Raw genomic sequence first — 27,072 nt, forward strand, 5'->3', positions numbered from 1 at the left:
ACTGGCTAGGCTTTAGATAAAAGAAACATCTGAAGCATTGGTTGTTTTGGAGTTTCTCTTTCTTTTCTCCCATATATCTTCATAAAACATAAGTGCCAGGCACAGTATTTTAAGTTCAAAACTTTGCCTCTTGTTCCTAAGTTTGCCTCTTGTTCTTTCCTCTAGCAGCATTTACAACATCCCTTTAACCTTCTCCCTCCCCACGGGGCTCTCAGGACCAGCACAGCCCCTGCTCACACAAAGCAGCACAGGGCACCCATGGAAGTTGTGGACACTGGGGGGTAAGTTCCAGTTTTGCCTCAAAGGACAGGAGATAAATTGTCCAAAGGGCACTTAAGGCCCCAAAGAACTGAAGAACTGGCTGAGGGACAGCCTTGCCCTACACCCTGCTGGCCCCTGGGATGCTCTGAGCAGCCACAGCTTCCTCCAGCCTTGGCTGTAGCCACAGACACAGAGCAGAGGGGTCAGGACACCTCACACTGGGATGTCTGTGGGTGAACTGGGCTTGAATTACTGGAGTAAAACCAGGCAGTGAAAAGCCAGGTGAGGGGCTGGGCTGGGCACTGCTGCCCTGGGGATGAACAACAATGCGGATTTTACGCCGTGAATTTTTTATTAAGGGTTGGAGTTTTTTTATGTTATTTTTTTATTATTGAATATGAATATTTTACACCTCTGAGTTCAGAACAATGCTTTTTTTGGCTGCCTCTGCACTTTTCATGGTTGTGTACCCTTGCATTGCATAACTGAGAGAGATCCATTTACAGATGGGGGAGAGGGGGCTACTGACTCTCTGCACAGCTAACTGCACTGCCTGGGAAGAAAAGCACTCTGAGGGTTTCTAAATAATAATAATAAAATATATATAAATATATAAAATACTTGCATGGAACAGCATAATCAAACCAGTGTGGGTGCAGATGTTTGTGGGGTGTGTGCAATGACTGTAGGGCCAGAGCTACATCTTCCTCCACACAGTAACATCTCTGCTGGGAAAAGGTCTGGGATGGTCTCACCCCCTTTGCATCAACTCCCTCATATTCAGGCACTCACCTGGATGTTTCCAAAGTCAGAGAGTGGAGCTGGGATTCTGTGGCCCCAAAGTCCCAGATCTTTGCACTGGTACATGTTCTTAGAGCAAGAGACAGCACTCACCCCAAACTGCTTGAATGGCACAGAAGAAAGGTGTTTGTCAGTGGGAACCAACACCTGATGTGGCCAAGATTAAATTGTTCATTCCACAGCAAGTCTAGGAATGAATTTGGGCCTTTTTAATCCCTGCATACAGGCACCAGACTGCTGCTGCTCTCCTGAGGCTAGAAAGATCCCAGACATTCACAATCCAAGTCCCCTGTGTACCTCAAGGACAGGTAGAGCACTGGGGGAAATCCCTCTGAGAAAGAATTCCTGCAATGCATTTTTTTTACATCAGGAGGGAATAAGGTCCCCAGATGATTTAGACCTCAGACCTCTCCAAAGCAAACAGGAGCTATAAGCAAAGTAATGATTTTCCAGTGCCCACTGCAGTGATGGCAGCACAAGGTGAGCAAGAGGCTGATGCTATAAAATCCAGAGGCAGAGAACATGTGCCAACCTCTGCTCTTGTCCTGTGCCCTTGAGCCAAGTCACATCTGAGAAGTTAAAGCCAAAGCAGCACTGTGGTCCTTGCACATCTTTCATCAGGTGATGCCAAAGCTGGCATCAGGGAATCCATCCTGGATTTCAGCAGGCAGTGCCTTGCTCTGCAGAGGGGAAGTCTCATTAAAAGCCCCCCCAAAGCTCTGCTCAGTGTCACTCTCCCAACACAGTTTGTGTCTGCATTTGCAGACTTATTGTGCTCTTTGCTTTTCTTTTCTCCTTCCTGACCACAACCTTTATTGCACCTTTCACTCAGGTTCCCTCAGCTTTCCAGCACGCTGTTTTTTGCATTTTTATTTGCATTAGATTATTGGAGCAGGAGTCCAAACACTTAAGTTACTGCAAATCCCTCCCTCGTATGGAAGTCAGTCAGCTGTAAAATATTCAAAGTGTCTACAGTTGTACCTCATTTGTTTACACATTTCCAGTGGGCTGCTAAAAGGTAACATACTGTAAGAGAAAAAAGATCCAAGATTGCTGATTCTGATTTCATAACAGATCTAAAAGTGCTCTGAATACTTGCAGTGACTTGATGGAGCAATCTCCATCCCAGGGCCCAAGAGGAGCAGCAGAGCTGTGCTTTACCCCAGACTCCTTGCTCCCCATTTTCACCCAGATCACTGGGGGAAAAGAGGTGAGGTGGGGGCTGCTGGAGTCACCCACAAATGTTCCTGTGCTCCCCCTGCCCACAGCTGGGCCTTCAGCACAATTTATTGTTCCACCTGCCCCCCCGAGGAGCCTCCAGGGCTCGGGGGGCAACTGAGCAGGGAGCCAGACTTGCCTCCCTCTGCAGCACTCCTGTGGAACAGGAAAAGAGTGTTGTGGTCCTTCCCAGGGCAGGGAGAGGAGGTGACAGAGGACTCAGCAGTCCCAAGGCAGCAGAGGGCATCCATGAGTTTGAAGATTCATCCCCAGAGCTGCCTGAGAGCAGCCAGACACTGCTGAACCAGTAACACCAGACATTGCAGCTCTTTACCTCCCTTCAGGTTAGCCTTCAGCAAGTTCAAGAAGTTCTCAGGTATAGTTTGCCTTTTCTTAGATATATATTTCAAAGAATTTTTGAATATATAAATCACAGTGCTCCAAGCTTCACAAGTTATGATGAGGTTTCTGTTCCCTGCCTGGATGCAGCACATGTATTTGCAGATTTGGATAAAGACAATCACTGTAAATGCAGAGTTTTCAAGTTGTTTATTTGAATGAAGATTTCATTGCTGAAAATTCACACCTTTGTTAAGAATTTCATAGTTGACTTTGGAAATCAAATCAATTAGGCATGATGCTAATGAAGCTTATTTGGTGGCATTGCATGTAAAAATTGAGCTTGGCAAGGCAGATCTGTTTAGTTATTCAAGCAAATATTTGCAGGATTATGTTGTCACTTTCCCTCTTGGTGACAAGGCAGAGGAGTAACACTTTCTTGCAAGATACTCAGCTTTTCCCAAAGGAGAATCAGTGCCAGGCAATGCCTCCACCTTCTCTTAGATGCCTGACATCAAAACATTTGTTCAGGAGTCCTCTAAGAAGAAACCCAAACCAGCTGCTTTTCACTGTGTGCTCTCTGATTAATTTACTGATTTGAATTAACATGATATTAAGTTAGCTAAATGTAGCCACACGTAGTCCTTGTGACAGAATATTAGTGAAATCCCAGAGATGCACAAATGGAGACAATGCTTTATGTGCCCTGACACAGCAAACCACATGAGGAGGTCACTGAGGGCACAGAGATACTCCAGGTCCAGGGGCTCTGCTGCAACAGTCAGACCAACTTATTTTCTTATTTCATGAGCAAAAGCAAATGTAGAAGTTCAGCCCACTCTGAGCTCCTCCAGGGATGCTGCAGTAGATCCCCAGTGCTGTGATGGAGGGTGACCAATGCCCCTGAGCCCTCTGCTCTCTCCTTTCCACCCTTTGGAAGTTTACATGGAATGGCAAGGAGCCAGCCCCCAGGGGCATGGGATGGAGGTGCCTTGTTCTCAAGCATTTAAAAGTCTGACAAACTTTTTGCAGTCCTAGCAGGGATCAACACATTGCTAGAAGTAAACCCAGCATCTTCAATAGAAGAAATGCTCCAAACAAGGAGCAATGCACAAGGGAACTTTCTTTAGTAAGCTATGAAATGGCTTACTATAAATCAATTCTTTTAGTACTCATTTATTAAGTACTCTCCAGCTGTTCAGACTGGAACTTAAGAAAAACTCCTGGATGGTCCTAGTGAAATTTCCAAAAGCATGTTCTCTGGAGTACTGCTGGTCCAGCCTTGCTATAGTCTTCCTTGGTATCCCACATACTCCAAAAAGCTGGCAAGGTGGCAAGGCTGGAAGCCCCAATCCACACAGAGTACATCCCAGGCAAGGTGATCCTGATGTGGGATGTGTTGGGAAGCCCATCCTGGAGCTCCTCCAGCAGCCTCTCCTGGGAACACTGCCAAGAGTTGATCTGCCCACCAAGTGCAGCATTTGGGGTTCCTCTCCTGCAGGATCTGCTCCTTCATCTCCACGACTGAGTCCCCTGGAAAGAGCCTGAGAGCATTTTGTTCTTCAGAATCCAAAAGCATGTATGACAAAAATGCATGCATGACAATCATGACATTTCTCACATGTGCCTCTGGCTTAGCTAGGATCCTACTGATCTTTCCAAAAGCTGGTGAAGATTAGGACAATGTTGCCTCCCTGTAAGTATTAACTGAACTACCAGTTTGCTTTTCTGAGCAACATCTGCACTGGAAACAGAACTTTTTTCAACTGAATCCTTGCTAATTCTTTGTAGGAAACTGAAAACCACTTTAAAACAGTTAGAGCCATGTTGGGCACTGAGGATGGCATGCTGGAATATCTTCTTCTGTCCTTGTCACTTAAAGAGTATTTTTCTGTAAAATCACAAAAGTGAAACAATAATTTCTGCCTCTTGTTGGTTTAAAAAAACCTGACAACCTTGAACAGTGCCTATAATTCCTTCCCATAATGAATCCATATCCTAGGCTGCTGACAAGCTGACCTGCCTGCAAATAAACAGACGTGCAGATGTCTTCCTTCCATGCTTCCCTTCTCCATCCAGCACTTTGCTGAGAAGAACAAACACTTTTTTGGAAGCTTGTTCAAAAGGATTAAAAATATCTTCACCACTGATCCCCACGTAACATCTAATTTGGGGATTTTTTGGTAAAACTGCTTCAAGAGAAGATATCCCAAAGAAGGAAATTTCTATAGTTTTTGATCCCATCGGATCTGACAATCCAAATCCACTTACAGAGAAAATTTCCTTTTAAAAAATAATAATAAATCACTATGTAACTTCAGTTTGAATCCTTGGCTTCCAGAGTTTAATTGCTTCTCCTTGTGGCCCTAAATCCAGGGCAGCTTCAAAGCAAGGGTGGCTTCTATTAAATTTAATTACTTTTTCCTGCAGCTCACATGGCAAAGGTGCCAGCTACTAAATGAAGGTGGTTCTGAATCAGAGGCAGAATCCAAACCAAGATCTATACTACAAAGATCTATACTAAACAGAAATTTTAAGTGTAAGCAAAGAACCTCCTTGTACAGAGACATTTGTACCCCAGACAAACAACTAAGAAAAAAAAAAGCCATCTAACAAGGGATCAGCTCTGTGTTATTTCCATTCTGCTCAGATTCCAGATGTGCTTGTGATAAATGCCACTGTATCCATTTTAGCAATTTCTCTAATCCTCTTCATATTTGTGAATGTAAATTCCTGTGTGTGGCACACTTGTTTTCATGCAAGCTTTGATATTCATGTCAACAGGTGCCCTCATCATCTGAGAGGTTGCTGTGGGAATCCCACTGGAAGCCCCATTTTATCCTGTGTGCTCAGCAGGCAGCTCAGAGAGAAGCACTTTGGTCTGAACATGAAGTTGAGGATTAAAACAAGGAAATATTGACTGGGCTGATTAAACAGCAGTTGAACCTAGATGCAGGAATGCTCATCTGTTCCCTCATATTGGCCCTGTCATAGATCACCTTAAAAAGGGCATGTGTGAATTAATTCTGGTATTATAAGGTCTGTAACAAGTGAAATTACTGACTGTGTTTGGCTGAAGCACTGCAAACTGACCTCACAGAAGGGGCAGGATGACATCAGAGATGAGTGGTGCTCACCTGGCAATCCAGCTCCTGCTGCCACTGCAAGTTCTTGTTCAGGGATGGAAATCCAGCTCATGTTCTGAGAGCTGGTCTGGCTTCAGCTGGGGAGAGACACACAAGGAACTGGGCTGAGAGGAGCAAATGTCACCCCCAGGTGAGCCCCAAGGGGGGACAGGGATAAGCAACACTTATTTTGATATCTTACCTGTTTTCCCTCTGCATTTCTGTGGATCTGGTCATCCTCAACTGCCTGTTCCTTGGACATGAGCTCAGGGCACAGACAGTGGCTTTCTCAGGGCCTCCAGAAGCAAAACAGCAAAGGGCAGGGCCTGATTCCACCTGGGAAGTGAGAGAAAGCAGCAGGTCAGGGGGAGGCAAGGGAGGAGGTGAGGGCTGAGCACAGCTCCTGGCTGGTAAGCAGCAATCATCACCATGGCAGATGCTCAGCTCTAACAACTGGACAAGATCCCTTTCCTCACGTAGGAGTTGTGTTTGATTGCTCCCATACTTGTTTCCATCCAAAATCCCCATCCTGCAATGGCTTCGTGACACTCCAAACATCCACACAGCTCTTTGAAGTTGAATTTTAATGTGTTTATTGACACCAGTTATGATATTTCAAAACATATGGGCTACAAATTGTTACCATGCACTCCCAGTGTTTACAGTAATCCCCATATTAAAACAAACTCAGCCTTTCCTGATGGTTTTGTATCTTCTTGCTGACTCACTTGCCTGTGTTTATTTAAACTCCTGTTGAGGGTTTTTTTAATATTCAACACTTTTAAAACAGAAAAAAAAAAACCCCACCTACCTGCAGATTTCATATATTTTAAAAACTTCTTGTACCAAACCCCCCCTGGTGTGGTGGGCACCTGCACCAAGCAGTGCCAGGGGTATGGAGCAGGACCCACTCCCATCACCCTCCCCAGACAGACCCTCTGGAAAGCCAAACCAAAATGACATGGTAATTTTGGTTGTGAACAAAAGCACTGGGGAAGGGAGTAAAATCAATGTTTGCTAGCGAGGAAAAGAAGGATCTAAATTGGGGGAAAATACATTTCTTTTATAATTCCTTAAAGGTATCGGAGGGAGGGGAATTGAAATTGTAAACAAATTATAAAATATTAAAAAAAAAATTACAATGTGTTGTCCTTTAAAGGGAACTGAAATTACTGTGTTGCTAAATTGGAGTCAGTCCTGGGTTTCTACTCTTTAGACTCACAAAGTCCAACAGCATCTCTAGGGGTGGCTGGATTTAATAGTATCATCTAAAATGTAATAAAGCCTGCAAGTGATGAACAACTGGGAAGGTGCAGAACCCACTGGGATTCAAATTTAATTCAGATGATTTGGAATTCAGCACCTGAGAACTACTAAGAATTCACATATTATTTTGCATGTTGGAAAAAAAGAAAATAAGATCTATAGCTAGGAAATTACATAAATCATGCATCAATAAAACTCTCAGTTGAAAAGTTGTGCATTTAGAATTGTGGCCTGGATTATTTGAAAGTGAAGAGAATTCCAGGAAAAGACTTAGATTTTTATTTTTTTTTCTGAATGCTGTGATTCTGGTAAAACAAGTTCACTGGGCTGAGCTCAAATCACTCATCCCCAAATTAATTTTTCCTGGGGAAATGGTGGAACTGAGGCCTCTGAAGTCTCTCCATCTGCTCCAGCTTGCCTGGGGCTGCTAATAGGAAGAGGAAAGGTCTGAGGACTGAGACACAGCAGAGCACACCCTGTTTCTTGGTCTCCCATCCCCTGTCTGGCCCTCAGCCTGGTTCTCCATCAGCACATCCCACCACCAGCCCACCTTCCCACCCCTGGAACAGCCACAGCCATCCCACCAGCTGGACCATCCCAGGCTGCCCCTCAAGCCTCTCAGCACACACCAGCAAAAACACCAACGTCTGGCCTGGCAACAAAAGCAAAGCAACACTTCTTGGTTTAAGCTGGCCCTCTGACATGGAAAAAAGGGAAAGCAGGGCTCTCTCACCCTTGGAAAACTGTTAATTGGGCATTTAATGCTTAAGGAGCTGTTCTAGAGCCTCATTGTTGCTTTATATAGCCAAGCAGCAGGACCTCTAAGGATATTCCGAGGGCTGTTGGGCTCTTGGGTTTATGAGCAAATTGTGAAAAGCTGTGTCTGAGGTATGAAAGCAACAAGTGGAAAGCATTCCCATGAAGTGTGCAGGATCACTGGAATGGGGCCAGGGGGTTAGGTCAAAACTCCATCACATGTCCTGCTAGCTGGTCTGGAACATCCTTCAAATCCAGCTAAGCAAACAGCTCCAGGAGCCCTGTGCCAAGTGCCAGCTCCAGCTGGCATCCTGGGACATTTTATTCTCCAGTTGTTGCAGTTTTGGAGGTTATGAAAAGTTTACTAATGAGAAACATTTCGGGACACCGTGCCAACAATGTAGGCTGAAGGAAGAGCTGTAATGACATGAGCATATATAACTTTGGTGGAAAGTCTGAAACATGGGTTCCACACCCTGAGAACTGCCTCTCTCTGTTTATAAATCCCAACAATTCTGAAGATCAAGAGAAATCTGTCTGCTTGCTCTTAAGATGTTTACATTGTGCTTTCTAAATATTTAAAACCATCGATGAAATTAAAATCAACTTTCAGGATGCTGTGTTCCTCAGTTATTTCATTCAGGTTGCTTTGCAGGGCCAGTTCTTCTTTTGTAAACAGGAATCTGATACAGCAAAGGGGTTGTCAGAGCACCAAGCAGCCAGGGATTCTCAGCAAACAATTTTCTTAACCAAGAAAACCCCCTTTAAATGGATTTCTGTTGGGAAATAGTACCTGGGTTTGATTTCTAGGGAGGAAGCACTTCAGGCAACATTGTTTTCCCACCAGCCCAGCTTGCCCCTCATCAGTTCAGCTTCAAACACCCACTTTGCTGCAGAAACCCACCAGCAAACCTGACTGGACAGAAGATAACACAGCAGATCCAGCAGCTTCAGGTGGAAGAAAAAACAGACACAGAAGATGCAGAGGATGGGATGGGAGGGTGGGTGGGTGGAGAAGCTGCCTCTCAGGATCCTGCTCTCAGCAGATGCAGAGCCCATTTCAGTGTTGTTCCCTGACAGAGGAAAGGAAAGGCAAGGACTTGTGACACTGGATTCTCACAGCAAAACAATCTGAAGAACTTTCTCAGCTGCTGGGCTTCTCTCTTTCATTTGCAAAGTCCTCCTTGGGCTGGGGCTCCAGCTGGCATCTAACTGACAGAAAAAGCAAACAAGCCCATGGTTCCCAGGGGATTTCTAGCACAATATTCCACATCTTAGAAGAGAAAGAAGAAATACTGAAAGTGCAAGCAAAGCCTCTGTTCCCATCTTCTCTCTACAACAACATTTGGCTGCAGGAGGAGTGCAGGGCAGTGTTTGTCTCTCTACCAGTGCTATTCATCACTACATTTACCATATTTTCCTTTTTTTTCTGTAACTCCTGGCTTCGTTCATGTCTGGGTGTTTTCTAACCAGCCTGAAGGCAATAAATCAAAGCTGTCAGCATTGGAAGAAAATTAATGTGAGAAGTTGTTCCAAAGGCCACCAGCCTTTCCCTACTCGGTGTGCTGTGTTAATCCAGGATTCCTCAGCAGCTTTCACTGTTTTGCTATTTTCACAAGGTTTTGAGGTTACAGATGCATTTATTTTGAAGGGTGGCATTGAACTCTTTCTTGTAAGATACCAAATTCCTGGAGTTTCTTTAGATTTCAAAGAGAAGTGAAGATGCTCAGGACAAGCCCAAATCTGACCCTGGGCCCTCTCAGGCCAAGCCACAAGCACAGCCCAGATCCAGAGTTGGAACACATTGGGGTCTGAATCCAGGTTGAACTTTTCAGGAAGAAAAAAGCCAAATGATTAAAAGCCCATCCTGTTCCTATGCCCTGTAGTGATGATGCTGGTTGAATTATTCATTGGGAGTTATTTACCCAAAGAAGGCAGCTGGCATTTATGCTGAATACATTACTTGCAAGTTTTGATTTCTTGTTTCATTACTCACTCTGTTCCACGCTGCTCAGAACCACCAAGCTCCTCATTTCTGAGACTCTCTTTTCCCAGTCTGAGAAAAAGAACACTTGGGAAACAACCTTCAGCTGGTGCTGATCTGGTACAGCAAATACCTCCCTGGGAAAGGACAGCCTGGCAGCTCAGGAACTTGGGAAAACAATGTTCTTGCCCCATTCAGCTGCAGATGAACTCCCTTGCCCTGGGTAAATCTCTGTTCCCTCACCTCTAGCTGCACAATTACCAAATGGACAGGGGGTTTCTCACTGTAAGGCTGGATATGTTAAAGATGATGAGTTGCCTGGTTACTATGGCAACTGGAAAAGCACCTAAAGCAGATGGATGAGTTCAGAAACAGATCTACCTGACTGAGAACTCCTGAGCAGCCAGGAACTTCATTAGGGAAAATTCATCATCTTGTAACTGGAAGGATCATGGGAGCCACGCAAAGCTTCTTCTCATAGAGGGAACCAGCTTATTAGATTTGTTCTGAGCAGACACTGAAGGTTTCCTCTTGTGTATTTTCAAACTCTCATGTTTAATGTACCTGTTTATATTTGTTTTCCTCTAATGACTTGAGACTCTGCTTTTGGATCAGACTTTGTCTGCCAGCTGCCCAACCAGGTACCTGCAGGTAGCTCAGAGTCCTGTCCACACACAAACTGAGAGAGGACTTCAGAACCCAGGCCAGTGCTGGTGTCTTAATCCCTGCTGCAGAACCAATGGAAAAAAAATCTATTCATCATTTCTTTTGCCCAGGTCCTAAATACAGAGGGTATTTGCTTTCTTAGTTCTCAGAATCTGACTGATGAATTTGGTTTTCAAAAAGGTATTTGAAATGCAGAGGTTCCCCCCCTCCTGCCACACACCCCAATTATAATAATTTTGAGGTATTTCAAACTTTAGACCTCAAACTACTCCTCATTGTCCTATCAAATTATCCAGGTCTTTGACATGAAAAGTCATTATTTGCAAAGGCTCCTGGTAGCAGTGCTTACTGGAGGGAGGCTGTTCAGGTTTAGGAGCTTAAAAATGGGTTTGCCATCACAAACAGCTCCTGGAGTCAGAGCCTTGTCTCGGTGGGGTAAAGCACTCAGGGCTTTCAGAGGCAGCAGGGCCTGCTGACTCAGGGCATGAAAGCTGCAGAGCTGCTGGCAGAGGAAATGCTAATAATTAAAGCTGTAATCGTGACTCTGGGGCAAGAAATAAATGCCTATAGGGTGACAAGAGACTGAATAAACAAAGCAAATGAGAGCTTCCCTGCTGCAGGCCGGCCCGGAGCAGCGATGGCAGCAGGAGCCCAGCAGGGTGGGGACCACTCAGCTCTGCTCAGAAACACAAATGTCCCCAGCAGCAGCAGCACGGGGGGCAGAGCCCCACACGTGTCCCCTGCTCTCTGTCCTGCTGGCAGCCCTGTGCCACGTTCTGAGGAGCAGCACTGAGCAGTCCCTGCTCTCCTGGAACAGCAACAGTGGAGGATGCTTCCCTTGGGCAGAGAGCACCACGGGGCCATGCTGGGGGCAAAATCAAGACCATGACCAACACTGGGAGCTGCCTGGCCAGAGATGGGTTCCCTGTATTTGGGAACCACGTGAGTTACTCTGGAGGTTTTGTCACTGAGACACAAGTGCTGATGGTGAAATGGCAGCAGCAGAAAGCAATACTGCTGCCTCTGGCCTTGCACTGTGCAGTACAGCCCAGAGCCTCAAAATGCTTCCCAAACAACCACCTCTTCCCCTCAGTCCTCTCCTGAGAGGATTTTCAGCTGCTTAGTGATAGCAGAAAGCTATGAATAATACAAACATTTTACTGATAATTTTTCACCAGCCCCTGTGCCCCCATAGATCACACAAATCCATGAAATGCTGTCTGTAGCTCTGCATGAGGACAGAGAGGACACAGCTGAGCTGGGATGGAGGAGAACTGTCTGTTTGATTTCAGAGTAAGCAAGATAACTGAAGGCATCAGGTTTCTGTGAAGTAGCTCACAGAGGAGTCCTGTGCCACCCATGGAAGTGCCAAGTGCCTTCCAGGCAGCTGCTGGCAGAGCAGGGAAGCAGTGAGGAGCTGAGCTCCCTCCCTGCAGGGAGGGCTCCAGGCAGGAGGTGTCTGGAGGAAAGCCCAACCCCTGTGTAACCTGGCCCCTTGGGACTGGCAAATAACTTCCCTGACTGTCACTCAGCTCTCAGGTTCCACTTCCTTGTTCCCTGATGTAATAATACCCTGCAGTATCTGGCTTGTTCGGGGACTAAGTGAAGTAATTTGACAGCAAAAATAAACAAATGAAAGGAGTCTTTAAATACATCAAAGGGGAAGTGTGCTACTATCTGCAGGACCATCACCCTCACCCTGCAGCACTGCTGAACTTGATGTTACTGCAGCCAGGGCCACAGGTCACCAAACACTTTGCTCCTGCTTGCTGCATACCTGCTGTTGGTTATACTGGTGTTTGAAATACTTAAAAACACACCTGAGTTTGCTCTTCCCAGTCTGGAGATTCTCCTTCCCAAGGAATAAAGGTTACCCTTTATCCTAAGGCTGCAGAGAGGATGCTACTAAATTAGGCCTTGACAGGAAGGCTCTTACCTTCAGGAATAAACACAACTGGGGAGGAAATCTGGTCCAGGATATTAGGAGTGGAAAATAAAAATCTGCTGTTATACCACCAGTAAAGCAGAGTGTTCCAAAGAAGACTACAGAAAGGGCTGGGAGGCCTTCAGCAAACAGCTAAGAAAAAACTCAGTGGTTTTGGTTGGTTTTTTTTTTCATTTGTGGGTGTTTTTCTTCTCTCTAACAAAAGTGGCCTAATGATGGGAGTAATTAAATTATAATGCCTATGCTATTGTTTGAATAAGGCAAACTCCCTCATATGCCATTAGTGTACTACTGCCAACAGCAGCCAGGGAACAGCCTCAACAATAGAGAGGATTTTCCAGCTCACTGTGTGATTTGATCTCTATAAACCTCCCATAACATCCACTGTAGGGCAGTAAATCATTTATAACATTATTATCCACCCATCTGGGATCAGAGTGCAACCACTAAGACAACGCAAGAAATCTGGGCTGCTTTCAGCACGCTGTGAAATGAAGCTCATTGGTGAGGTTGCACTAATTCAGCAATTCAACAACCAGAGCCTGCTGCCTGCAGGAGGGACTGCACTTTCCACTGCCTCCCTTCCTACCACTTCCCATGGCTCTGGGACTGCTGATACTTTCACTTGTATTTCAAAATGGTTACGGCTTGAGGAGTGGGGCTGGGCTGGTTGCAGTCCAGTTCCTAGGGAAAGGAGGAAGTGGTTTTGGAGAGAAAAGGTTGCAGGTTGGTTTTTTTTTTTTCCAGCTTTGGGGAAAAGTCTTCTGAAGCCTCCTTCTGCAAAAGCCCTTCTGAATGTGCTCGCTCAGAATTGGAAAATTGGAAAAAAAAGGTGAGCCAAAGCTCCCTCAGCCTCAGATGTGTGTGGAGGAAGCCATGGGATGCTCAGTGCCCACCCAGCAGGTCGGTGGAGCCACCAGGGATGTCTGCTCTATCCCAGGCTGATGCAAGACACCAACACCCACAGAAAAAGGTTGGAACATCTCCCTGGGCTGTAGCTCACAACAATATTCCTCCTGCGTGACAGGGGTGACACGAGGCTGTGCATCTGCCCCCCAGAAATCCTGCCTGTTTGTAGCAAAGCCTGCAGAGCACAGCAGCTGCCAGTTCCACCCCGTGGAGGAAATGCCAAGCTGGATGGAACCTGCAATCTTTTCTGTGCACACCTACCACAGTATTAGCATTAAAAAAAATAACAGAGCTCACCAAATCTATTCAATGCATCATTCATTTCAGGGCCTCTGAATAATTTTATGTAGGCTTAATCAATTCATACATTGATTTATCTAACCTGGTTACCTAAAACCGAGCCAGTTCTTTGGCTACAAGCCCATAGTTGTTTACATGTTCTTCAGAATAAAAGGAGAAATTCACTGCTTTTGTACTGCCTTGCTTTTAATCCCAAAAGAAGAATTTCAAAGACTTTCAAAGAGGTACCCAATGGCCCTTGATCATTTCATGCAATTAACCAGCCTTTTTTGAGAAGATTCTTTTTCAATGTATCGAGTCACGAGACTGAATTTTCTTTGGGTAAACATTAAAAGATGACATCAGAAAAGCCTCCCACAAAACCTACAGTCCTCTGCCCCAGTACCAGCAGCTCTGGGTCCTCGGGGGGATAAAAACCCCTGGTGTGAGCAGATGGGGAGAGCAGAACTGCTGCTCATGTGGCAAATGGCCCTGCCTGCGTGGGGCCAGTGTCCCCGTGCTGGCCAAGGACAATATCTGCCATTTGTGCACAAAGCCAGAGATGACTGACAGGCCCTCCTTTCCCTAAGGAGGCCACATTCCACCCAGGTCCCTTTTGGGATGCCCTTCCTGAAGCACGTCCAAGCCTCCTCTCCCTCTGCCTCTGCCCTGGCCATGCTGCGGTAGGTAGGGAGGCAAAGCCTTTTTTTCATCAAGTCAATCCCCAGCCCTCCTCAAATGTCCTGTCTTTTCAACACACCTGACAGGGCAAAACACACCTTGGCTCTGTCTCTGCTGAGGCTGGAGGCTCAAATGGCTTGGCTGGAAGCTCAGCAATAGCTGAGATTTGTTCTGTTTGGAAGACTTCAAACCATGCCCCAGCGATGGGGCTCACCACAGAGTTCCAGCACTGGGACCACGGGGGATGAACACAGCATGCAAATCCTGGTGAAATCCCAGAATCCTGAAATCCTGGTGTCCAGCAGAACAGAGCTCTGCCAGCCCAGCCTTGCCTGCAGTCCCTGCCATGAGCTGGGGTTCCCATAGTGTCCCAGGTTTCCCTTCCAAGCTCCTTCTTTCCGTATCACACCCCCATCACCAAGGCATTGGAGAACTGGAACCTGTGTCCAATCAGCCCCTCTGACACATTCACTTGCAAAGCTAATTGCAACAAAATTCTCCAGATAAAAAACTATACAAAAATGCAGATTTAAAAATAGGGACCAGAGCCATCTGGTATTCTTTTCTTGCTGGCAACTCCTCTTTTTTGTTTTGACTGAAACAGCATCTTAGATCCTTGCAGCCAGTTTCAAATACATATGTGTACACACACAGGTATATAAATATAGATTTAAGTATATTCCAATTCTAAGCAGCAGCTACTGAGGGAACTGAAAATACTTGCACACACAAACAAGCCAATAAACTACTCATAAGTTCCAGGTGCCCCATAATAAATTTCTCTCGACTCTGAGTGGCTTTTGATATTCCTTCTACTATCGAATAGCTCACACATCCTAAAGACAAAGCCAATTTGTTCTAGAAAATCACAGACCATCTGTATTCTTAGCATAAAAATCATTGTATTCTTAACCTTTCAGAGTTTCCTCAGGCCAAACACTACCACAACAAAATATTCATGCTCCAGGAATGCCTGCAGTGCTGCTAGGGCATGCACCAAAAGCCAGCGGATCCCAGTCACACACACATACTTCCCAGGATTGGGGGTTTCTTTAGCCTAATCTAACCTGAATGCCTGTTTGTAATGTAAGTGAATATCTAAACAGATTATTACATGTAACAGCAATAGCTTTTTAGGAAAATCACAGGGATTATTCAAATTCTAGACGAGCAGAAAGCAAAGAAGAGAGTTTCAGTAACATGATCTGCCCAAATAGGACGGAAACTCTTTAATAGCACCTTGCCAGAAACAATGCATGGCAGAGTCTGTTTTAAACAAGATGATTTTTCAGAATATTGTTACTGACTTTTTGTATAGTGTTAGTGAGGCTTGTGTACACTAATAAAAAATGAAAGCTGCTATTAAAAACAAATCAATGGACTGTACCTGGTTTTGATCACACAAGAGCTGGCCATTTGCATCGGTATTTGCAGCATCTGTTCCAATTAAGACTTGTTTTCTAGCTTAAAGATATTAGTCCAATCAGTAGTGTTCTGTTGGAAACATGAATAGAGCATTGTTCTGGCAGAGTGCAGTTAAACAGACTCCACAGACTCTATTAAACAGCTCTGCTCCCCAATTAGAATGGGAAGGAGTCGGGCAGACATGGCTGCACTGTGCACCCTCTGTTCCACATGTATTTTTATGGATTCATAGTCAATGAAAACAGTTAACATGGAACATGTGTTAAGCAAACACAGAGCTCAGGCTGTCTCAGGGCACAGCAAACAGTACATCCAGCCCTCTATCAGGATTTAACTGATAAATTATTACAATGAGTAAAAGGATGCACAAGAAGGGTGAGCCTTGCTGCTTCCACGTGATGAAAATAATTGAGGTTTTGCAACAGCAAATCCTTGCCCCAAAGCAGACAAGGACAACGCTCACCTTTGTGTGGGCACTGGCTTTGGGTGCTGCAGACCTCAGGATGGTAACCACAGGGAGTCACGGGACTTTTCCAGGGCATTTTCTGTTTGACAAAGTGGATGTTTAGTGCAGACAGCTTGAAGGCTGAGCTGGGTGTATGGTAACACTCAGCTGAGATGCTGTGGTGTTGACCAGACCAACCTGGCTATGACACAAGGGTGGGGATCAATAAGCAGGACTTACCTGCCTCACTGTATTGACTGGGGACAGAAAAAGGCTACAGGAAAGATATTCTGCTAAGAAATGGCTGTTGAGAGTGTGATATTTATTGATGAAACACAACGGTCACTTTTGGAATGTGTTTCCAACACCTGAGATAGTGTTTATAGGTTATTTTCAGATTTTTATCCAGGACTAAAGGAGTTGGACTCCTTCCCAAAGGCCGTGCTGGGAGAGGCAGTGGGGACAGACACCTCGTGGGCAGCTTCAAGGCTTGTGCAGGGAAATGCACCCTGTGTCCTGCTGCAATTTTATAAGGTATTACAGACCCTACTGAGCAGGGGAGCTGCTGCTGCTTTGACTCCAGCTAATTAGCTTTTGTAGCTTTGATGGATGGATTGATTCAGCAGTTAAACAGAGATAAATTAACTGTCTATGTAAAGAGAGTTTAAGTGAGGAGGGAATTCCGATGAGGATGTGATTTCATGCAGCACTGCTCTTCTTTCTCTTCCTGAAAACCAGAAGCCTCCCTTCCAGAGAAAGCCCAGGAACATCACCCCAGTCCAGACTCACAGAGATCTCCAGGAGTTTCTCAATCCTCTGAGCCTTTAGAGGACCCATTTGGGTCAGGCTCTGCTCTACACATTCAGTACAAACCAACGATGCTGCAATAATTACCACAGCTTGGAGATCTCATCTATGGAACTGATTTTCCTAAAACTTTCAGGAGCATCTGAAATGTATTCTGAAACCCATTAGAACACCCAAAATTCAGTAAGAAGTTTGGTTTTCTATTCACTCTAAAGGACTTCTATGTTAAAATGATTTTTTTTCTGTCCTGCAGTGAGGATACCTATAAATTTTTATAAAGCTTGTAATTACAGAATTAATATAAAAATCTTTTACAACTGTGATAAGGGCTTGAAGAAAGGTTCAATTCAAGTTGCATGCATCACTGAAGTACCTTAGCATGCAAAAGGTTTAAAAAAATAAATACAGCCATCACCTAAATATGTTAAACAAACACCTATCAAGCTAGATGAATTTTAGATCATTTCATGTAAATATTAACTTTTAAAGCTTTCCAACTGACAAAATCAAGGCAACAGAGAATGCCACTTTACTTGTATCCTCATACACTCACCAGTCCTGGAACAGAACCAATAGGCAAAAAGAAACAAAAACAAGCAAATGCACTGTAGAAAATAGTGCTTAACATTCCTGTAGAGGTGGCCAATGAAAGCTGGCACAAGGATGAACTTCCCTGGATTCCTCACCTCCTCAGTAAGAGTAATGTGCTGGTGCTGGAAAGGCCAGCCAGCTCCTGAACTTACCCTCAGCCACTTTCATTGTCTCTTCATTCAGGTGCCAGATATTCAAATTTGCCAAATATTCAGGTCACCAAGCCTAAAAATCTGCCTTGTTTTCCATTAAAAATGTAAAAATGACTCATTAAGACAGTCACCAAGCAGCCTCTAGGCAGAACAAAATGAAGGTTTTTCTGGTCTCTCTGTAAGAGACCCTGACTTTAGAGAATCTGTCTGAAAAATCTCCCCTGACCCTGCTCAGCTTTGGTTGTCTGGTTTCCCCAGTTCCATCCTGGGGAGCAATCAGACCCTTCCATTGCTGAAAGTGCCACTCCTGGCCACGTCCCCAAAAGAGATACAGAGGTGAAAAAGAAAGGGACATCCCCTTCATACAAAGCTCAGCTCTTCTCATATGGATTTTTTAACTTGAGGAACATTAATGAGGCTTGGTCACACCAAGGAGAGCCAAGGGTATGAGATTTTTCTTTTCTGTTGATGAGGCTGTAGATACATTAAAACCAATTACTCCTTGTTTTATGCTTCAGTACAGTGAGAAATTCTGATTAAGTCAGGGTAAGAATTAATGCCAATGGACAACTTCTTTTGCTGTGTAAAAAAAAAAGGCAGAGCTCTGAGGCCCATTGCCCCAACCTGAGCACTGCTGCAATCTGGTATTGTGCTGGCAAGGACTAGAACACAATGCCTAAAAATCAAATCTAACCAAATTTTAAACACTGTTTTTTCTCTACAAGTACTGATAACAGCCCAAACTGGAGAAGTGCAATATTCCATAAATCTACTGAAACAGGTAAAATTCAGGCAAGTAAATTTTCCATCCAGCCACAACTCCTGTCCCCAGCCCAGGTGAGCTCCTATAGATTTTGTATCCTTAAAAAAAATACTCTGTGTACTTTCCACACCTCACCTATGCAGCAAGGACAGCCATGACTCCTGATAACCAAAAGTGACAGAATCTTATCCCAAGGTCCCTGCAAAACAACGTGGAAGATGAATTGCCAATCAATACTCTGATAAGGGGAGGAGAGGAGGCTGAAGCTGCAGAAGCAGTGCCCCGAGCTGGCTGCCAGCAGCACAGCACTTTGCCTCTGACTGGGAACCCTCCTGTCACCTCCTCAGAAAAAAGCTTTTTTTTTGGTTTGCTCTGGCAGCAGAAAGCAGCAGAGTGCTCATCAGTTCAGTGCCCTCCTTTGGGCAAAGATTCTCTGTTAGCAGAAAGCTGGGACTGGGGCAGAAAGCCCAGACAGAACCCAGGTCCCAGTGGGCCCAATCCCACCCTCCATCCCCACCAGCTCCTGGGCTGGGTCTGGGCAGCAGGACCAGCAGTGCCAAATGGAATCACTTTCCTTCCTAGGGAGATTTGAGAGAGATTTGAAGTTTGCAAAGTCCTCCCAAGCTCTGAGTGCAAATTATTGTTATTAATAGGATATTTTAGCCCATCTGGGTAAACTGTGCAAACAGCAGCAATATTGCCCAGGGCTTCTCATGTTTGTGCACTTCAAGCAGATCACCTTACTCTCTGTAAGGAACTAAGTATGCCTCTAGATCACTTCTGACTTTTTTTTTTTTTTTTTTGTCTTTCCAAAGCTGTTTAGCCTTTTGTTATTATTTTAGCTGTTTATTTCTTTAACAGCTCATGATTTTCAGTGGACTCCTGTGTCTCATTACACACAGTTCAATTTTAAGAGGAAATTTATCCTTTATACAGGGTTATTCTGCCTAAAAATATAATTGTGTTTCCTACTCTGCTGATAGGTGTCTATATAAAGACTATTCTGAGCTTTCTATTAGAGTCCTTTTTGTATGAAACGTTCTACTTGCTTGAAGTGAACAGCAGAAAGTTTTGAGTATCTCCAGAAAATATTCTTGCTCTCTTCTAATTTAGCCTTCATGCAACAGTTTTCATTCAATAAGACAAGCTTGGGGAACAAAAATATCTTTCACCACCTCTATTGCCAGCACTGTTTCTACAGAGCAGAGGAACTCCCTCTGCATCTGCATCCGTGTGGAAGCACCTGACCAGTTCCTGGACTGCATCATGGGGGTTTCTTTTCAGAACAAGTTATTAAAAACTGGAATTCCTGGGCCACTTCTGCTTTGTCTCATGACAACAAACCCCTAAGGTTTACTTTGCTCCTAGAGTCGCTCCAATTCACTCCCCAAGTCAGTGCACAGCTCCTTCCAAGGAACTCTGAACTTCCCAAGGGAAGCAATGATCAATGCAGTGTCACAAAGCTGAGGTTGGGACTGGGAAGGGAAGAGCATTTTGTGCAGAACTCTTCCATGCACAAGGCACTGTTCAGGAGGAACCACTGGGCTGTGGAGTCAACTCTGCCTCTGAAGATGAGGCAGAGGTAGATAAATTCCTCTTTTTTTTCTACAGCTGTGCCACCAGAGCCTCAGACAACATCCCAGATGATGTGCACGTTGGTTTTTCCCCATCTCTCCTCTTCCAGGAGCAGCTCCCACAGGTCTGGAGTCTTTGGTATCCACCCCCACGTACAATTACAGCTCACCCAATGCACTCTTGCAAAAGAAAACTGGTAAGAAAAAGAAAAACAGTACTCAAAGAATTTGGGAAGCTGATTTTCAGCCCAAACAAATTAGAGAAAGAAAGAAAGAACGAAAGAGGGGCTGGGGAGGGCAAGAGGGAGAAAAAAAAAAATCTAAGCCCTGGAACCACTGAGTTACCCCTCATTCCAGGAGCCTGGCCAACACAGCATACGAACCATTGCACAGACAGTTCCAAAAATGACACATCCACCCTCTCCCTGGCTCACTCAGAGCAAACCCACAGCAATGAGCTCTTGTTTTTTTAGTGCCCCGGAATTCCCATGAACGCTCCACAAGGAGCCAAAGCAAGAGGAGCTAGGATGGTCAAACCTTGCAGTAGCACCCTGTATTTAGACACTTCTACAAGCCCTTCAGTCACCAAGCCTGGTTCCAGCCAGGGCAGCACTTTGCCCTACACCTTCTTTCAAAATAGAAGCCCAGAAAAGGCTGTGACCTGTCGGTCCCACTGACCTTTTTTTCCTTTTCTTTTTTTTTTTTCTTTTTTTCAAATTTAACATACCCTTTCAGATATCCAGCCTCTTACAAAGGAGGTAAGTCTCTCTCTCTCTCTCTCTCTCTCTCTCTCTCTGGTGTTTTTTTGGAAGGAAAATGTGGCATGCACCTATTTTGTTTCATTCTGTGCCAGGACCTATAAAGTTACTGTGGGCTGCAGCTCCTGCCAAGTTCTAAAGGTGACAGGGCAATGGGCACCCAAAGGACGCTTCTATCAATGCCCTTTTATTTCCCTCTCTTTCCCCTTCCACCAAACTTTTTTTTTCTAATAGAATTACTCTTATCTGCAAGTGATTTAAACTCTAAGGTTTACAGAAGATTTAAAGAGTGCGAACACAGTTGGAATGTTTTAAACTAACAGTACAAGTTGCATTTTAAGAAAATAATTAACTCCCAGGGGAGGTGTGGTTCTTGGAGTAATGACAGATTCAAGGCTGGCTTTCCCTATATGGAGTTTCCAAATAATAAAATATCTTTGGTTCCCTACTGGTGTCAGATGAGAACCTGTTAGTGTGCTAGTTGCTAGTGGACTGTCATGGGTTTGGAGGGGCTTTTTGTTGGTTTCTTTTTTTCAGTCGGGCCCATTAGTGTTTTAAAGACACAGTACACACAGGCAATCTTGCATCCGAAGCTTTAGCACAAAAATATTGGAAATGCAGGGATGGGGAACCTCTCCCCAACCTTCTTCTTGCTGACAGAAACCACATTCCTCTTGTTTTGCAGTGTCCCTTCCAACCCAAGCCAGTCTGTGACTCTGTGGCAGATGGATGGCATTTAGCTGCTAGCAGTCACTACAAGTCTTTGGGTCCAAAGCCCGAGGCTGTTCTCTGGCATCATACAAACCCCCCAGACATCTGGCCTGTAAGGTGAAACAGCAGGATTGCTCCATGAATAGCTAATAATATCCTTCACTGACACCTAATAATGTGCTTTACTCCTCTGACCAGGCAAACCCTGGCATTCTGCTGAGACAATGTTCATTTCAATTAACAGCTGTGTTACAGGTAGCTTTCAAGCAGCTTGCCTTAGCAGTGCCCCTTCCCTGTGGCACCTCTGTGGTTTTTTGGCCCCTCTTTTTAATTCAAGCCTACTCTAGCTCCACCTAAGTCAGCATTTCAAAGCGAGCACCAAAGATTTCATCACACATGCAAGAGGTGGCTGTGTATCAGCAGTCAGAAATGGATGAATAATGCATGACCTCAGTAAAAGCCGTCCCTGACATAGAATAAAGTAAATAAATCCAAGGCCTGAACAACTGGCTTTGAGCCATTTGAAGAACTACCCCTCTGGTGAGGTTTCAAAAATCTTTAAGCCTTTTTTTTTAATTATAAACACAAGTTTTATCTAATTTCATGCATACTCCTGTCATTTTTTTTGCCCAATGAAAAAAACTCGATGGTCATATTCTACACTTTAAGCATGCATGTCATAGTTTAATAATATTTTGTTACCGAGTTCATAAAATACAACACCAGTAGTGTGTCCAAAACTAAGATCAAAAAAGCTGCCTAGACTGATGAGTATCAGCTCTGTTCCAGTTCCCCACAGCCAGCCTACTAAAGTTTAAGACTCCAGCAACCCACAGACGTGTGCCTGTTCTCAAATACACTCTTCAGCCTCTCAGGGATAGTGCTTTCCACAAATTTAATTACTTGCAAAACCTTTGGTCATTAACACCCAACCGAAATTCTATTGCAGGTCACAGGCTATTAAAAAAAATAAAGTGTCCATGCTCCCTAAACAATGATTTGTTTAACTGTAGCTTTGATTAAATCCGAAGCCACAACAACAGAGGGACCCTAACACCAACCCACTCACCCTGTTACTCTGTCTGCTACAAACAGCTACGAGGCAATTATTTCTTCCCAGGTTTTTGTAGGACACTTCACAATGCTGTTAGCCATGAATTTCTGTGTCTGTATGGGCCAAACCCTCCAGTCACCAGGATGAAATGTTCCCCCTCTCGTTTGGTGAGGCTGGGGCACCACTGAAGCCCCCCTGGAAGGATCCAGGCAGAAGGGATCCCTGCTGGAGAAGGTTCCATCTCGGTCTGGGGCACAAAGCAGGACTTCAGGCAGCCAGAACTCCTCCTCCTGAACTCCACTGCAGACCTCAGAAGGCAGTGAGTGCTCTGGGGAAGTCTGTCTGGAGGTTTAGGCACCAGCCTGTCAGGAGCCTCCCTGCTGGTGGAGCTGCAGGTGCAGAGCAAGCTCCGGGGATGGAGGGAGAGGTTCCCAACCTTCCCTTTCCCTTGGGCTGCAATGGGCTCCATCAGGGAGCTGCTGCTCCTTTATTTCCTGCAGCCTGGCTCAAGGCAATGTCAGAGCCAGGCCTGAAGCTGGCTGGAGAATGACACATCCCTAAATCTGAAGGCATGTACTCACAAAGGGACAGCCCTCCTGGGCTGCCTGCACTTGGGTATTTTATTGCTTTCATAATATTTCCCAGGTTTGGAAACACAAACCACATGTTTAATATTTTTTCAAAATTTACACATTGCACTTGCTGGAGTGTTCATTCTAGCACCCACAGCCCCTGGCCTTGCTCAAAAACAGAGAAGGAGGAGAAAGAAACACACCCAAACCTGCTGGGGCAGCTCTTGGGCAGCCCTGCTGCTCAAGTCCAAAACCCCAGGGTGCTCTCCTCACCTACTTTGCTTTTACAGGGCAATAAAAAAGTTAATTTGGATTATCTTGTCATCAAGGAAATCATTAACATCCAAACAACAGCTAGAAGCTGACAGCTTGCTGAATGTGGAAGGGGAGTAAGCAAACAGTTAGAAATACTCCAAGCCAACTTCTCCTGGGGTGTAAAACCCTTAAAATTTGTTCCATCCCATACTTGAGTGGTTTGGCCACATGCAGAAGATCCTGGGAATGCAGGACCCCAACACCACCAGCAAGCAAAAGCCCTTCTCTCATATTGAAAAGGGATTTTGAGTCAAGAAGTCATCAGTCATTTCTGGGGGGTAGTGAGAACTGAGCTGCTCCTTTTCACACCCTACAGAAATCCCAGTCTGTGCTTGCTGTATGTGGGCATCCCCTCTGCAGAGATCCCTGCTGCTGGAATGCAGGGCTGGGGAATTCCTCACTGCCATGCCCACACAAAGCTACTCTTGGCAGGCAGCTCACCCCATAAAAACCTTTAAAAGGGACATTTTCACCCAGGGTGCAATGCCCATGAAGGTGGCTTATTTTCAGCTAACACAGCATTGCAGAGAAATGCTGCCAGCTCTAAGCTTTTGGCCCCCTAAGTGACTGGGGCAGGACTGAAGGGGCCAGGGCTTGGTGCCCAGGAAGATGCTTTGTATCAGCCTGCCTCCCAGGCCAGTGCTCTCCAATAACCTCCAGCAGATAGCTGAGAAGTTAAAACCATGCTCCCACCCCAGAGACTCAAGCTATTGGCCACTTCAACCTAAAGCAGAGGCTAAAGGCAAACAGGCAAAACCTGCATCAGCACAGGAAGTTTTCTGTCCTGCTCCTGAGGGCTGCAGATAAGCTGGAACAGGCAACTCTGGAACCCAAACCATTGGTTTGATCAGGGTGAGGCTATTCACTGTGCTACAATCACTCATCTTTGCAAAGAATTAATATTTAACTAAAAAGCTGAAAGTTGATGAAAAATATGTATTTGACTTATTTACAAGTTTAAGTGTTGTTGGATTTTTAGCAGCAGATCGAATCTGGAAGTTATTAGACAAATCCTGTTTCCTACTCCCCAGAGGAGACTTCTCTGAAATGAAATCTGCCTCTGCATTGCTACCAACTCCTCTCAGGGACTGAGGAGTCCAGGCAAACCTCTCAACCTTTGGGTATTACTACAGGAGGTAATGGGAGGATTCCCAAGTCTTTAAAGCTATTCAGATATATAAAACTAAACGTGAGGATTTTCAAAAGCAGCCAGGAGCCCAGCTCTCCTTGGACACCCCTTGCCTCATCCCTCCATGAAAACTCTGTTTATTGGATGCCACGGGTGTTGTAAAAACAAAGAAATCATCCGGTGCCCCAGGGGCAATCACAGCCTCAAATCAATAGAAAAAAAAAAAAAATCAGTGCCAAATCTGTCTCAGAACATGAAGCTGAGCATGTTGTGGCCATCAGCCCTCCAGCAGCAGCCCTGCTATTGCATATTTAAATTTTTGCCTATTTAAATTGCTGTCTCCTGTAAGCTGGAGCTCGGCTCTTAAACCACCAGATTTCCGTAAGGATGTAAAACATCTTTATAACAATGATGATTCTAAACCACATTATGTCCAGAGGGAAGTGATATTCAGCGAGTGAATGAAAATTGTAAAAACAAATAAATAAATGATCCCATCCCCAGGGGATAATTACAGTCAATTGCTCTTGTACTCGCATCCAATTTGCTGCCAAGAAATTTAAACTATCAGGATTTACACATGGAGGAATCCCTGTGAGGCAAGAACGTCCTAAATGACGGCCAATTTTCTTGTATGAAATTATGATTTGTGACTCCAGTGCTCTGACTGTGGCTCTGCAGCAGATATCAGCCTGGGACCAAGAACTTCTGCAGACTTCTGCTTACAGCCACCCTGTTACCCCTGCCATGGAACACCAGCTATTTGTTTGCTGCCACCAGTTTAAGAGACTACAAGGAGGAGCTGCTAGAAAACAAGAGCTGCTTCGTTATGGGTTTCCAACTCGCCTTGGCCCCTCAGAGGTGGCACTTCAGCTGCTCTCAGAGGGCAATTGCAGGCTACAAAGCCACGCTGGCCCAAAGGAAAATGAGCCAGGAGAGCCTCTAACATAAACCCACTCCAACAGAAACCAAATGAAAGATAAATAACAGTGGCCCCGACAGTCCATGTTCTCCATCGAGGAGTTCGGGGCGATCCCTGGCTGTTATTTTCACAATACCTTGCATTCATTACTTTATTTAAAAATGGTGTACTGTGTCTGGAAAACAGGAAGTAAGCCATAAATCTCTAGTTTAAAAGCCATCTGAAGCCTGTGGACCAGATATGTTCTCAATCAGTAGTCAGGCAGTAAATAAACATTTATATACAGCAACTGCTCTCAACCAGCCTGACCTCCGGCTATTACAGGGCACATAAAGAGGAAATTTGTTTAGTCCCATAAAAGCCCAGGCAATATATCAATAGATTATTAAAAATGGAAACAATGTAGGCTAATGGATTATATTGATTTTAATAAACATAAGTATATGGGATTCAAAGATAAGAGTCAGATACGACATCCTTCCAAGCTCACCTTTAGGGATATCTCCTAAAATTAGCAAAACGAGATCTGTTGGGAATCTCAGTGCCTGCTATTTTTTGCTCTGCAGATTGACATATTTTTAGCTGAAGGACTTAAATTGGAAGGTTTGCATTTTTATTTCTGCCTGTGAACCATGAATGTAGTCAAAAAATAAAACTTGCACATCTTTTAATGTCATTGCTGTACAGACAAATGTTCCAGCAGTTGCAGGCTCTCCTCAGGCATGCCAGATGAAAATACACAGATGTTAATGGGCTGGGGTTCTTAGGGCTGCTCACTCGTGCTGCAGCTGCTATTGGTGGCAGATACTGAAGCCTAAATCTCATCTGTTTCAGAAGCCCAGCAGGATGCTCAGGTAGTCCCAGAGCAGCCCTAAAACAACTTCCAAGTCTGAAACCAGCCAAGCACGTTTGTGGCCGCAGCACAAAGCCCGGCAAACCTGCAAATCCATCTGCTGCTTATGACACCTCTTTATCTTTGAAATAAACGTGCCCTGAACATGCAAGTGGTTGTCAGAATCCTCTGATATTTGTCCACTACTACGGAGTGTATTTTCCCTCTGCTATTCCATGCAGCAGCAAGATCCCTTTGGAGTCATCCCTCCCCTTCGCTCTCCCCTTGGATTTGACCCGGGGGTTCAGCAGTCGGCATTGTTTCGAAATTATTTACTTTCATTTTTAACTTCAGCAGAAGTTTTGTTGAAGAATGAACTTGGTCAGTCAGGCATTCCCAGGGATGAGGGAACAGAGTTACCATGCAAACAGGCAGCAGCAGCCCTGCAGATCAAATTGCATTGGCAACTGTGACATAACTGGTGCTGGGACCAAGGCAGCAACCAAGCCTATTAACACACTCTCCATGGCAGGGCAGGGAAACACTGGGCTCTGGATGAGAACTGGGTCAATGTGATTACAACTTTAATCTACCTCAGCAATTATAACCAGACCAAATTAAAGCAGCCCTTGGTGCTGAAGAACAGAGCTATGGACAAAAGCCTAAGTGGGTTTTCCACTGGGAGGAAAGGTTTTCCACCAGCAGCAAGCACATAGACCCAATTATTTAACAGTTCAGAAGACCTAAATTCACACTTAAAGACCAAACAAAGCAGAGTCAAGTACCTAATTA

The 27,072-nt window shown here is 44.9% G+C and overlaps 1 long non-coding RNA gene across 1 annotated transcript; it reads right to left on the bottom strand.

Moving 5' to 3' along the window:
- Positions 1–2,812: 2,812 nt before the first annotated feature.
- On the bottom strand, positions 2,813–5,848 carry LOC139806742 (uncharacterized). The gene is made up of 2 exons (XR_011730336.1): positions 5,757–5,848; positions 2,813–4,163 (listed from the first exon to the last, which is right to left on the bottom strand). It is a non-coding gene; the product is annotated as an uncharacterized lncRNA (long non-coding RNA).
- Positions 5,849–27,072: the final 21,224 nt, after the last annotated feature.

This window comes from Heliangelus exortis, chromosome 23, assembly GCF_036169615.1.
Source record: "Heliangelus exortis chromosome 23, bHelExo1.hap1, whole genome shotgun sequence".
NCBI lineage: Eukaryota > Metazoa > Chordata > Aves > Apodiformes > Trochilidae > Heliangelus > Heliangelus exortis.